Here is a 14,575-nt window from a genome sequence, read left to right as displayed (position 1 = left end):
TCACTGCCGAGAACCAGCTGACGGTGTTGGAACCTGGAGGGGCAGCATAAGGTACAAGAGCCAATGGCACTACCGAGGACCAGCTGACGGTGCTGGAACCCGGTCACTAAGCAGGAGGTACCTGTGCTACAAAGCATTACCAAGGACCAGCAGACGTTGCTGGAACTCGGATACCGAGATGGAGGCACGTAGGCCACAGGCTCTGCCGAGAACCAGCTGACAGTGCTGGAACCCAGAGGGGCAGCAGAAGGAACAACAGCCAATGGCACTACCAAGGACCAGCTGACGGTGCTGGAACCCGGTCACTAAGCAGGAGGTACCTGTGCTACAAAGCACTACCAAGGACCAGCAGACGTTGCTGGAACTCGGATACCGAGATGGAGGCACCTAGGCCAAAGGCTCTGCCGAGAACCAGCTGACGGTGCTGGAACCCGGAGGGGCAGCAGAAGGTACAAGAGCCAATGGCACTACCGAGGACCAGCTGACGGTGCTGGAACCCGGTCACTAAGTAGGAGGTACCTGTGCTACAAAGCACTACCAATGAACAGCAGACGTTGCTGGAACTCGAATACCGAGAGAGAGGCACCTAGGCCAAAGGCTCTACCGAGAACAAGCTGACAGTGCTGGAACCCGGAGGGGCAGCAGAAGGAACAAGAGCCAATGGCACTACCGAGGACCAGCTGACAGTGCTGGAACCCGGTCACTAAGCAGGAGGTACCTGTGCTGCAAAGCACTACCAAGGACCAGCAGACGTTGCTGGAACTCGGATACCGAGATAGAGGCACCTAGGCCAAAGGCTCTGCTGAGAAACAGCTGACGGTGCTGGAACCTGGAGGGGCAGCAGAAGGTACCCCTGAAAAGCAAAGTTGGCATGCCGCAAGCTGGCCGCAGTTACCGAATCCCATAGTCCTACATGGGGTGCTTGTCCTATTGGCACTACAGAACCAGCCTTTATTACCAGAACCCGCAGCCCACATATGAAGCACCGAAACTGCAGGCACCATAGACTCGGCTAACATGACCGCAACACGACATGACAACATTGTGGTGGCAAAGTGACGTTGACACTACCTGGAAACAGCAGGCAGGGCTGGAACCAGGCTGGGCCGGAGGGAGTACCCATGCCAAAGTCACTGCCGAAAACCAGCTGACGGTGCTGGAACCTAGAGGGGCAGCATAAGGTACAAGAGCCAATGGCACTACCGAGGACCAGCTGACGGTGCTGGAACCCGGTCACTAAGCAGGAGGTACCTGTGCTACAAAGCACTACCAAGGACCAGCAGACGTTGCTGGAACTTGGATACTGAGATGGAGGCACGTAGGCCACAGGCTCTGCCGAGAACCAGCTGACAGTGCTGGAACCCAGAGGGGCAGCAGAAGGAACAACAGCCAATGGCACTACCTAGGACCAGCTGATCGTGCTGGAACCCGGTCACTAAGCAGGTGGTACCTGTGCTAGAAAGCACTACCAAGGACCAGCAGACGTTGCTGGAACTCGGATACCGAGATGGAGGAACATAGGCCAAAGGCTCTGCCGAGAAACAGCTGACAGTACTGGAACCTGGAGGGGCAGCAGAAGGAACAAGAGCCAATGGCACTACCGAGGACAACCTGAGGATGCTGGAACCCGGTCACTAAGCAGGAGGTACCTGTGCTACAAAGCACTACAAAGGACCAGCAGACGTTGCTGGAACTCAGATACCAAGATGGAGGCACCTAGGCCAAAGGCTCTGCCGAGAAACAGCTGACGGTGCTGGAACCCGGAGAGGCAGCAGAAGGTACCCCTGAAAAGCAAAGTTGGCATGCCGCAAGCTGGCCGCAGTTACCGAATCCCACAGTCCTACAGGGGGTGCTTGTCCTATTGGCACTACAGAACCAGCCTTTATTACCAGAACCCGCCGCCCACATAGGAAGCACCGAAACTGCGTGCACCATAGACTCGGCTAACACGACCGCAACACGACATGACAATGTTGTGGTGACAAAGTGACGTTGACACTTCCCGGAAACAGCAGGCAGGGCTGGAACCAGGCTGGGCCGGAGGGAGTACCCGTGCCAAAGACACTTCTGAGCAATAACTCGCTGTGTTGAAGCCCAGGATAAATCATGGTGTAGGCTGAGGCCTAATTTCATCAGGTTTAATATCGGTTGTAGACTACTACTGATTTTAACCGTGATCCAATTAGGCCTCTGGCTCCACTGTCTCTAGTATTTCCCCTGGCCTCCAACAGAGGCCTAATTTGAGCACAGTTAAAAATCAGTGGTAGTGTGAATGTGGAGGCAGCAGTAGACATTGCCGTCCACACAGCAGGGGAACAGCTGACGTTACTGAACCCCACTAACATAGGAGCTAGTGTGTTTTTGTCTGTGAAGACGGCACTTCTGAACACCAACTGGCGATGTTGGAGCCCAGGATCAAGCATGGAGCAGGCAGAGGCCTGATGGTTTTTGAATGTGGAGGCAGCAGGAGACTTAGTCGTCCACACAGCAGGGGAACAGCTGACGTTACTGAACCCCACTTACACAGGAGCTAGTGTGTTTTTCTCTGTGAAGACAGCACATCTGAACACCAACTGGCGATGTTGGAGCCCAGGATCAAGCATGGAGCAGGCAGAGGCCTGAGGGTTTTTGAATGTGGAGGCAGCAGGAGACTTTGTCGTCCACACAGTAGGGGAACAGCAGACGTTACTGAACCCCACTAACACAGGAGCTAGTGTTTTTCTCTGTGCGGACAGCACTTCCGAGCGACAACTGGCTGTGTTGTAGCCCAGGGACAGTCATTTTGTAGGCTGAGGCCAGCTTGGTAGCAGTTTTATATCGGTTGTAGACTACTACTGATTGACAACGTGCTCCAGTTAGGCCTCTGTCTCCACTCTGTTTCTAGTATTTCCCCTGGCCTCCAACGCCGCCAGTTGCTGCTCAGAGTTGCCATCTGCACATTCCACACTTGTTCCTGTGTTGCTGGGGTTCTGTAATGTCAGCTGATCCCCTGATGTGTGTAGCGAGGATTTAGGAGGGTGTACACCCAATAATCAGCCGTGTGGACAATGTGGTCGATGCGGTGGTCGGTTCTCAAGCACTGCAGCATGAAATCAACCATGTGCTGCAGACTGCTAAGTGGAGAAGAAACGCTGTCCCCTGCTTGAGGCGTCATCTCTGCCTGCTCTGCATCACCCCACCCTCGCTGTACATACTGACTACTAGAGCCTTGTGTACCTCCCTCCTCTGGAGAGATGTCTTCCTCCTCCATTGACTCCTCCTTCTCCTCCTAGTGTTCCCTTCCTAGGCCTTTGTGAGGAACCATGTTGCGCAGACTGTCCAGAAGCAGATGGCATTTGTGGCTCCTCATCCTCCACCTCTTCCAAAACCTCATCACTTAGTGCTTGCAATGTTTTTTGAAGCAGGCAGATAAGGGGGACAGTCATGCTGACTAGTGCATCATCTGCACTAGCCATCCGCGTGGAATCATCGAAGGGCCGCAAAACTTGGCAGATGTCCTTCATAGTGGCCCACTCTGTGGTGCTGAAGTGTGACCGGCGCACAGTGCGACTTGTTTGCGCCTGATGCAGTTGGTACTCCATGACTGCTGCCTGCTGCTCACACAACCGCTCCTACATACATAACGTTGAATTCCACCGGGTGGGTAGGTCACGTATAATGCGATGTTCCGGAAGGCGTAATCGGCGCTGCAGAGCAGCATGGCGCGATCTTGACATGCTGGAACGCTGCAAGTGAGCGTAATCTATGCGGACCTTGTGCAGCAGAGCATCAAGATCCGGATAGTCCCTCAGAAAGCTCTGCACGACCAAATTGAGCACATGTGCCAGACATGGTATGTGAGTGAGGTTGCCTAGGCCTAGAGCTGCCACCAGATATCGGCCATTGTCACACACTACCAAGCCTGGCTGGAGATTCACTGGCCCAAACCACACGTCGCTCTCCTTCGATTCCCCAAAGAAATTAATTTCAGGATGGCCTGTTGACGTTTGGCCACAGCTGTGCTCATATCGGTCGTAACAGGCTCCTGCTGCACTGATTCTGAGGAACTAGAGTAGGAGGAGGACTCAATATGTACAGACTGGATTCCTGCAATTCTTGGAGTTGGCAGAACACGTACAGCGCCACTCTCCAGATCTGTACCCGGCTCCACAACATTGACCCAATGGGCAGTGAGGGAAAGGTATCGTCCCTGTCCATGGTTACTGGTCCACGCATCGGTGGTCAGGTCGACCTTGCTACTGACGGCATTTAGTAGCGCATGTTTAATTTTTCCCTCCACATGCTTTTGCAGGGCAGGGACGGCTTGCCTGCCGAAATAAAAGTGGCTGGGCACGGTGTATTGTGGGACTGCCAATGACATGAAGTTCCGGAAGGTGTCAGTCTCCACCAGCCTGAATGACCGCATTTCAAGGGCCAGTAGTTTGGCAATGTCGGCATTCAGAGCCTGTGCTCGGGGATGGTTTGCCGAGTATGGCCGCCTTTTCTCCCATGCCTGTACTACCGATGGCTGTTGAGTGGCCTGGGAGTGTGAGGATGACTGGGAACGTGGTGCAGTTGGTGGAAGTTCACTGGGTCTCCGGACAACAGTGCCAGAGGTTCTTCCTTGATGATCCTGTGAGGAAGCCAAACCAGCTGTGTGTGAGCTGGAGGAAGAGGCCCCAACACGAGCTGAAGAGGTGGTAGGTGGTGCTGTACGTTGGCCTACATCTTCAGTGTATCTGTGTAACTCCACCCCGTGCTTGGTCCGCACATGTTTCCACATATTTGTGGTATTGAGGTTGCTGACATTTTTCCCTCTTTTGACTTTCTGATGACACAGCTTGCATTTGACAAAGCAAATGTTATCTGCAACTGTGTCAAAAAAGGACCATGCACTGCAAGTCTTGGGAGTGCCCGTTTTGTGTTAGGGAAGAGGATTGCTCCTCACGGGTGCCGAAGTGGAGGCTACAGGCAACCAAGTCTGCCCCCGCCCTCTCCCTCCTCTTTTGGCCGTTTGGGGAATCTCTTCCTCAGAGCTTCTCCCACCACCTTCCTGTTCCTCATGCCATGATGGGTCAAGGACCTCATCATCGCCACTCCCCTCTTCAAACGCCTGCTTCTCCTGGGTAGTCTCGCCAGCACCGTACGCACCAGAAAGTGGCACCTGAGTCTCATCATCATCAGATGCATACTGAGGTGTGCTGACGATAAGCACTGGCCCACCCGCCTCTTCAGATTCAGAGGGACAAAGCAGTTGCGCATCACTGCATACTCCCTCTTCTTCACATTCTAGAATGCTGCTTGGCTGGCCACCTCTTTCCAAGCCAACAGATTCAGAGAACAGAAGTAGAGACTGTGATGGCTCCTGTCCAGGGCTCTCTGACTGCCTGGGCAATTTGGCAGGTGGTGAAGAGACAGATGGTTGCTCTTCAGTGCTCTGGCCCTGAGAGGATGTGGAAGTCATTGAAGTCGATGCGTTAGCTGCCATCCATCCGACAACGGCTTCAATTTGTTCGTCCTGCAGCAGTGGGGTACGGCGAGGTACTACAAAGCTGCGCATAAAGGACTGTTTCCTGGTAAAAGTGGGGGATGCTGAGTCACTGGTGGCCGCAGCAGACACAGAATCCCCACGTCCTCTCCCTGCTGAAACTCCATGCCCACGACCACGTGCCTTACTCCCTGCCTTCTTCATGTTGGTAGACTGATAAAGATAGGCAGAAAAGTAAAAAAGGGGGGCTTAGTGTGCTTATTCCTGAACAGCTGGTAACAGGTTTAAGAAACGCTAATTTTATGAAGTGTGTGGACTACACTTTAATATAAGCTACTGTGGCCTACACAACTGTAAAGTGGAGTGTTTGGTGAACTTTTTTTCCTTTTTTTTTCAAAAAAACAAAAAGGATGTGACAGATGTGAAAGCGATAGTATCACAAACTTTTTGGAGCTATTACAATGCAGGAAGCAAACCTACAATGCAATAGATGAGGCTCCAAAAAATAGGGTAATACTAATCTGGCTGGGTCTGCAGGGCACAAGCCAGCAAAAAGGCTTATCTATCTACTCCTATATAGTGTTTGCAACCAACCAATGTAGATGGATAAGGATGGATGCACACTAATAGGAGAATAAAAAAAGAGCTGCAATAAAAGAAAAATATGTGTGAGGCAGTGACGCACGCTGAGCGGCCTACAACCAGATGTAGCTGAAGGACACACTACTCAGCGCTGCACTCACACACAGAGACCTCTCAGACAGCCGTGATCAGTGCAGCAAACTGGGCACTAGCACTGAAAGGCTGCAGAGAGGCTCCGCTGTCTACTCCTAAAGTGTTTGCAACAAACGTATATGGATACGGATGGATGCACAGTGCACACTAATAGGAGAATAAAAAATGAGCGGCTAAAAAATAAAAATATGTATGAGGCAGTGACACATGCTGAGCGGCCTACAACCAGACGTGGCTGCAGGACACACTACTCAGCGTGAGCTGCACTAACACAGACCTTGCAGACAGCTGTGAACACTGCTGCAAGGCAAAAGAAAGCTACAGTGGTGGATTATGTAGCCTGGGTAAAGCACAATATTGTTTTGATAATCGTTATCTCTAACTGTCCCTCATAGTCTTCAACAGCAGCCTGTCCCTATATGAATTCACAGCAGAGTGAACAGAAATGGCGGCTGCTGCGGCTTTTATAGTGCATCATGACATCATTTCAGCAGCCAATCACAGCCATGCCAATAGTTAACATGCCTACATGCCTAACAGGATGTGCCCACACTTCTGAGGATTCCCATTGGCTGAATCAAATCGAGCGGGCTCATAGCATTATGGGAACTTCCGATTCCGGTATTCGATATGAAAAAAGTATCGGAACTAAGTGTCGGAATTCCGATACCGCGAATATCGGCCGATACCCGATACTTGCGGTATCGGAATGCTCAACATTAGTCGGCGCTATAGAAATAAAATTTATTATTATTATTATAGGCCACCCTAAAGAGATGTGTTTTGAGGGAGTGCCGAAAAATGTGTAAGTTGTGGTTATACTCCTAATTTTATGGGGGACAAAGAGTAAGAGGTGAGTTAAGTAGGTAGAAGATTGATCTGAACCAGACAAAGACTAGATCAGCATTGTAACTGTCTTTGTGTGTCTCAGAGATTGAAAGATGTGAGAGGTCAAGAGAAGTGGGAAGTGATAGAAGCTAAGATGCAGTTGGGGAGGTGGGACTGTTGAAATATCCCAGGATACGGGTTGGCAATTCTGTGGACATGAAGTGTTGCAGCAAGGCAGAAAAGTGGCCAAGGAAGCTCACTCCTGGGTGCGTCTGGGTGATGGTATGGGACCGCTGTTAGGAGGGTGAGCAGACGGAAGTCCATTGCGTCTACTGGGTCTATAATTATAACATTTTTCAAAAACAAGATTCTTAGTGGCAGCAAGGAGTGTGGGGTTATCGTGGAGTTAGCAATGATCGTACGTTGGGATATACAAGTATTCTTTACGTTATAATATGGAGGTGGATATGCCATACTCTTATTAGTCAGCTGAGAACTAATTATTGGGAACAGCCTGGGCCCTCCTCAGATGATTATTGCCCAGTCGTGTAATTGTCTGAATGATAGGGCCCAGCTGAGGGCTCTTCGCTCCAAAGATCATAACAGGTGGTTCTGCGTGACTCACTGCCTGTGATTTCGATTATTATTGCATGTCCAATCTATTGGTCAAGGAATTGCAGCCTTTCTACCTTGTGGACACAGATGGTTTCCAAAATTGATAGTCGTCACAGTCTCCCAGTACCAAATGCCCAGTCAACCTTACTAAGACAGATGTGCCTGCGCTACACTAACATGTTACAGACAACATCACTTATACCCTAAAAAATCTATATCTAAAAGGATGCATTTCAACAATGACAACTGGATGAGCAAGCATGGACAGGAGCATTGCATCTCGCTTGACTGGGTTTTAAGTGACTCGGGTGGCTGTGGGGGCAGTCCGGGAAGGGCCTGCTCCACAAGTCTTGCAATCACCAAGCTTTGCAGGGCACTTGGGGATGGAGAACTAACTCACTATGCACAATAAGATGGAGAATTAAACTATTACACAAGAGGGAACATGAAAACCTCAAAAAGAGGAAAAAATCCTCCAAAAAATTCAGATACAAACCAGACAGGCCTAAATGCATTTGCACTAATACAGGGTGCAGTGGACCCAAAAAAAATGGCAGCTGCACAGGTGCATAAATACCAAATGAAACAGCCAGCCTACAATCAGGGATTGGCCGTGTGGTACACCAGTGCAGAAGAAATAATCCGCATGTGGCAGTGTTCACACATGGAATGCAGGGCTTCTGGTTCACAACCTCCCAGTAACACCATATAGGGGGGCTGCCCAGTGCCAACTAGAATGCCTCCCGTGTGAACAGAGGCCACAAGTTTGCAGAACCATTTGGGCCCAACTGCACCCTGAGAGAAATATAAAAAGTGCACAAAAAACATATCAATATATGTAAGGTATTGGTTGATATTAAGGCCTTAATATGGAAGCTGGCAAACTGCATCAAAGTTCCTTACACTTGCCAGTCCTACTCTAACATGAAAACCTCAAAAAGAGGAAAAAAAATCCTCCAAAAAAATTCAGGTACAAACCAGACAGGCCTAAATGCATCTGCACTAATACAGGGTGCAGCGGACCCAAGTAAAATGGCAGCTGCACAGGTGCATAAATACCAAATGAAACAGCCAGCCTACAATCAGGGATTGGCCATGTGGTACACCAGTGCAGAAGAAATAATCTGCATGTGGCAGTGTTTATTTCTCCAACCCTTCTATTAGACAAGAGGGGTTGGAGAACTAAACTCCTAAACAGCTACAATTGGAGAATGAAGCAAATACACATCAGAACATGGATATCTAATCTAATAGACAAGACAACAAGGGTTGGAGAACTAAACTACTAAACAGCTTGGGTTGGAGAACTAAGCTAGTAGACACCAAGGGATGAATAACTAATCCACTAGCCACCAAGGTGTCACTAGAAACCAAGTCTTGGAATCCCCAGGGCTTGTGGAGGAGATGTATTTAACACTCCCTCCAGTGTTTCTGCCTCCTCCCCTGCCTCTAAGGCCTCCACCTTCACCCTCCACCTCTATCTTTAGAAAACACATTTTCCACTACTGCACAGAGAATCCCCCTCAACCTGGAGCCAGGGAAGGCCGAGTGTGATAATGGTGCGAACCTGGTGATGGACCTATGCCAGGACAGCCTCACACTTGCACCTTGCATGGCTCGCATCCTTAACCTGATGGTACAGCAATTCCTCCTCCACTGTCCCAGTTTGGATGCGCTGCTACAGAAACCACTGTTTTTGTGTGCTCACTTCTGCTATTCCACTTAAGATGAGAAAATGGAACCGGTCTTAGAAGCGCAGGAAAGGGACTCAAACCAGAGATGGGTTTAAACCACAACGCGTTTCGATGGAGGATCTGTCTTCATCAGGTGGAAGTTTATTAATGACATAGGGGATGGGGTATTTAAATGGGAGGCAGCCAATCACAACAGTCAAAACAGTCACATGTTATGATAGTCACATGTTACGACAAGATGACATCATATTTTATAAAATTGTCAGGTATGTGGTCAATAATCGTTTAATTTTCATGTTAACTGTCAATCTATTTTTGTGGTATACTTGATTGAATGTGGTTGCGGCCTACAGTACGTAGGTCGAACCATACAAACGATGCATGCTAGATTGAACAAGCATCGACAGAATACCAAAAATGGCTTTCTCCTGCACAGCCTTTCCAAACATTTTTTAACTGTGCATCAAAAAAATCCAAAGACGTTGAAACTAACGATTATTGACCACTTACCTGATACCGTGGCTGATCGCTTCAACAGTTTAATCAATAGAAAAAGCTTTTGGATATTCAAGCTTGGCACACTTGCCCCTGAAGGTCTGAATTTAACTATAGATATAGTGACCAGATACCTTTAACTAGACCCTTACATTCTGCAGTCTCCTGCATTTCATCTGCAGTAGAGGAGATTGCAGAGGAGAGTGCCTTGCGGCAACTCTCTTCAGAGGCTAATTCCTCTGTTCCCTCCACTGAGCATGCTCATGGGGCAAGCTCCCATTGGAGTTCGGGAGTCATGTGCTCAGGTCCTGTGTCTAATCCTATTGGCTCTTCCTGGAGCCTTGGAGATTTCCGGCAGGTCCTGTTCGGTATAAAAAGCGCGCATGGCTGCTCCGCCATGCGCTAGTATTTCATACTTGCTGCTGTATGTATGATGATGGATGCTTGGACTGGTGACTGACTTATTAAGAAACCCCTTCCCTCTGATAACACGACTGTGTGAGTGTTTGGGTTCAGCCAGTAGCAGCGCTAGCGCCAGCGCACTTATGCTCCATCTACCTCAGCAGCTAGCATCCTGCATCGCGCTTGCGATATTGCAGTGCCATCTCTGCGGCACAGGTTACGCCGCGCTGCGCCTGCAGTCTTGCAGGGTGTTTGCAGTTGCGACGCCACGCAACTTACTTTTACAGTAGGTCTAGAAGGAGTAGTCCTGGTGTTGAAGGCTACTTCTGTGACTATTAATACCATGTCTGTATCGCTGTGAGTCTGTGACCTAGAAGAGACCCAGCATTTAATTTATGTTGCATGCCTGCAGCTCTGTGAACATAACAGAGCTTGTTTCAGTGCACTGGGTGCCGTTAACCCTTGTGCACATTACCGCCTTAGTGCTCTGCCTCTTTTAGCAGCGTTTTTTCCATCCATCGCACGGTGGACCCCGAGTGGCGAAGGCACTTTATTTATTTTTTATTTACTGTCTTCCGCCACTCCTAACATCTTGACCGAGTCTCTTTCCTGTGCTCCTAAGACCGTTTCCATTTTCTCATTGCTCCTATCCTCCATTGGAGGTTTTCGACTGGAGCTGCGTTGGAGACCTGACATCTTTGTCTGCCCCTGGGTTGCTTCCTAAGCGCTCCTCTATGACCGCTTATCACTGACTCTTTTTCCACTTAAGCTGGTATAGAGATCTTTCAGACTACTGGTTAACCGGTTGATATGCAATGTAATTGCACCTTGGAATTGAACTCAGCACATGTTGCAGTGACTGTGGCAGCAGCGCTGAGACCTGATGCAGTATGACATTTTGCATATCCTGGCACAACGAAGTTTGTTTCCTATAGAATCATGTCCCTTGCAATGGTGCCATCATGAATTGGCTTCAGTCCGGTCTCTTGTCTGTGTAGTGTTGTGCAGAATGTTCAACTGGTAGCTCTTTGTTACTTCAGTAGGAGTGATGAGATCTCAGAGTCTTTTTATACCCAAGGCATGTAAGCTATTTTTAGAATTACCCAGTGTCCTTAAGTCCACCCTCATATTCTTTTCCCTCTTTACTTTCAAAGTCAACAAACTGGTTCCAGACTACAATACACAATTTGCATATCAGCACACATCAATAAACAAAGATAAACACACACTATGTACAAGTCACTATTTCCAGACTTACACAGTATGTTAAATGGCATGCAAACCTGTCTTCTTGACCCACCAGAAATAAATACTTGCATCCAAAAGCCAATATACAGATAAAAGTCAATTATTCTTGGTTTGCAAAAACATAGTTGACTGGGTAATTAATATAATATTAGGAGTCAGGTTCCGGCGTCTGCTCTGCAGGAATCCAGACACTGACATTCTGCAGTCTCTGGCTCTTTATCTACCACAGAGGAGATTGACTTACAGCAAATCTCTCCAGGGGCTAAGTCCCTCTGTCCTCCTACTGAGCATGCTCATGAGACGGTTTCCCATTGGAGATCGGGAGTCATGTGCTCAGGTCCTGCTCCAGATCTCATTGGTCCATCTCGGAGATCTGGAAGCTTCCGCAAGGTCCCGGCTGCTATAAAAAGCGCGCATGGCCGTTCCGCCATGCGCTAGTATAGACTATACTGCTATGTGTGAATGGTGACAGATGTATGATTCTGGTGACTGACTTATTATAAAACCCCTTCCCTCTGATATTACGCATGTGGCTAGGGAATTAGTTCAGTAGTCTGCGCCAGTTTGTGGCAAGCCTTAGGCCACTGTGCACACCGCACCTCTGCGCTAGCATCCGACATAGCGCCTGCTTTGTAGCTGTGTCGTCCAGCGGCAGTGTCCTGCGCCACGCTGCAGTTGCAGACCTTCTTGGCGTTCGCAGTAGCAACGCCGTACACACGGTAGGTCTAGACGGACGCAGCCTCTCTGTCTTAGTTCCTGCTCCTGTGACCTTATACCATGTGGCATTTACCTCCGGCCTATGACTCTAACAGGCTCAGCGTTTTTGTATGTTTATGTTGCTGCGCCTCTGTTTGTGAACAGAGCCCGCTCTGTGCACTTTGGGTGAAGTTGAACCCGTGCGCATTATATCGCCATATTGCTCATCTGCTATTACTCAGCAGCAGTTGTAACACCTACTGCACGGTGGACCCCAAGCGGCGAACGCACTTTATTATTATTTTTATTTAGTGTGTTCCACCGTTCCTAACAGATATACTCTGGTTTCTTCACATTGCTCCCTCATCCTAATTAGCCAGATGTGCTAGGATTCCGATCATCCAGTTTCCTTAGAGCACATTCCATGTCCTCCTTATGAAAATAAACTGCACACGTAATTGAAGAGTAACAACTGCTATCCATTGGGTCTATGTATGGCTTCCTCCTCACTACGTAGTTCCTAGATTAAATCCCAGTCAATCTGTTGAAACTAGAATATCTCCTGTAGTTTCCATTTGTTGTTGAGGTCATATATCCATTCTTGTCTTCTTCCCAAGGCCGAGTTGGTGGGATTGGACATAGTAGTGTCCGAAACCTGCTATGCATGCCTCATCACTGGTCTGCTGAGTCTGTCTGTATACCTCCCAGGTTGTGAAGCCCTGGACGGTGTCTACAAACACAAGTCCCCTGCATAATCCCTGGTTCCGCCGGGCTGAGTAGTGTCCCACTTGTTGCCACCAATTGAGGAGAAACAGTGCGTTGGCAAGCACCCAAGTCTGCTAGTTGAAACTGCATGGACCATGGCGTCCCACCTAATACCCGCTCTCCCATTAAATGTGAACATAATTCTACTCAGACAACACAAGTTTCGGATAAACTAGTGTGACAATACTTTATTGAACCACAACACCCAATTACAAACAGAACAATCTCAGCAATTACCCCCAAGATAGTGCACATTACAGGGTCTCACCCTTCCGCTGACTCGTCGGGATAATGGTAGATGTTATGTCAGAGCTCCCAGGGCCACTATTTCACCTGTGACACACACACAGAGAATAGGTAATGACAAACGTAGAGAGACGACAGTCCATACAAGGTCCAAAGCCAGTTGACATGAGAGCCAATACCTGGCTTATCTGACCATCTCCATGGAACCAGGCAACCAGTGGGTCCAAAACCTATCTTTCTCCAAACGTTTCTATGCTTCGGCAATGGTCACTGGATCAGATCTGTATCCTTCCAACCGGAGCCGAAACCCCCTAGATTGTTTAGCATATCAGCACACATTAATAAACAAAGATAAACACACACTATGTGCAAGTCATAATTACAGACTTATACAGTATGTTAAATGGTAAATCAGTTTGTAGTCTGTCTTCTTGACCCACCAGAAATAAACACTTAAATCCACAAGCTAATTGAATTGAAAAGAATTGAATTTTTCTCTGTATTTCTTCTTGGTTTGCAAAAACATAGTCGTCTGGGTAATTAAGATATACTCTGGTTTCTTCTCACATATATTACTCAAATTATTGTGCTTTTTACCTCAACACAGTTGGTTTTATTTTTGCAAAGTTGGCAGATTACGTGAATTGGCTCATCCTTTGCAGTGTCAATAAGGCCCAGTCTATGCAACCCTTGCCACCCTTGGGAGCTTCAGACCTGCAGATGCTGCTAGTCAGAGGCACAGCTGTGGCTGAGGATACATCGCTCATCATGGCTGCATCACTTCATGTCTGTGATGGACGGCGCAACGTAATCTCCTCATCTTCCTCAGATGAACTGCTCAGCTGTGTGCCTCTATATTCGCGACAACTGGGATCTATCACATCATCATCCTCTGAGTTAACACATTCCCCACCATTGGAGTCACCTTCCTCCTTTTCTTGCCCAACAGCACAGTACAGTCCGTGGGAGTCTCAGATATCTGAGTCTTATCAGAATCACCTCCCCCCAGGGGTTAATGTCTGATGATGAGGGTCAGGATGCTGTTCAGACCATACTTTTTCCTGCTCCAGTTCCAAGCTAAAAAAAATTGGGGCATTGGTGCAGATTTCCTCCTCTTGACTCTGTGAAGCTTTTGAGTACACTTCTGATGAACATGGTATAGAATGTGTGAACAGTTCTTCAGACTCCCCCATCAGTCAGTTGAACGGTTGGATAGTTGGGATGAAGGGTGAAGCAAGGGGAATTTTTGTGCCACATCTGTGGACTGTGCTGGGTGTGATGTTGAGGTGGATGAAGAGGAGTAGAAGTCACTTGAAGCTGCACTTGCCATCTACTCGATTACATTCTCTTTCTGGGCATCATCGTTTCCCCTGTGTATCTGTCA

This window comes from Dendrobates tinctorius, unplaced genomic scaffold (genome assembly GCF_039654945.1).
Source record: "Dendrobates tinctorius isolate UK_male_01 unplaced genomic scaffold, ASM3965494v1 ptg000439l, whole genome shotgun sequence".
NCBI lineage: Eukaryota > Metazoa > Chordata > Amphibia > Anura > Dendrobatidae > Dendrobates > Dendrobates tinctorius.
The sequence above is the reverse complement of the archived record's forward strand: the minus strand, read 5'-3'. Positions refer to the sequence as shown.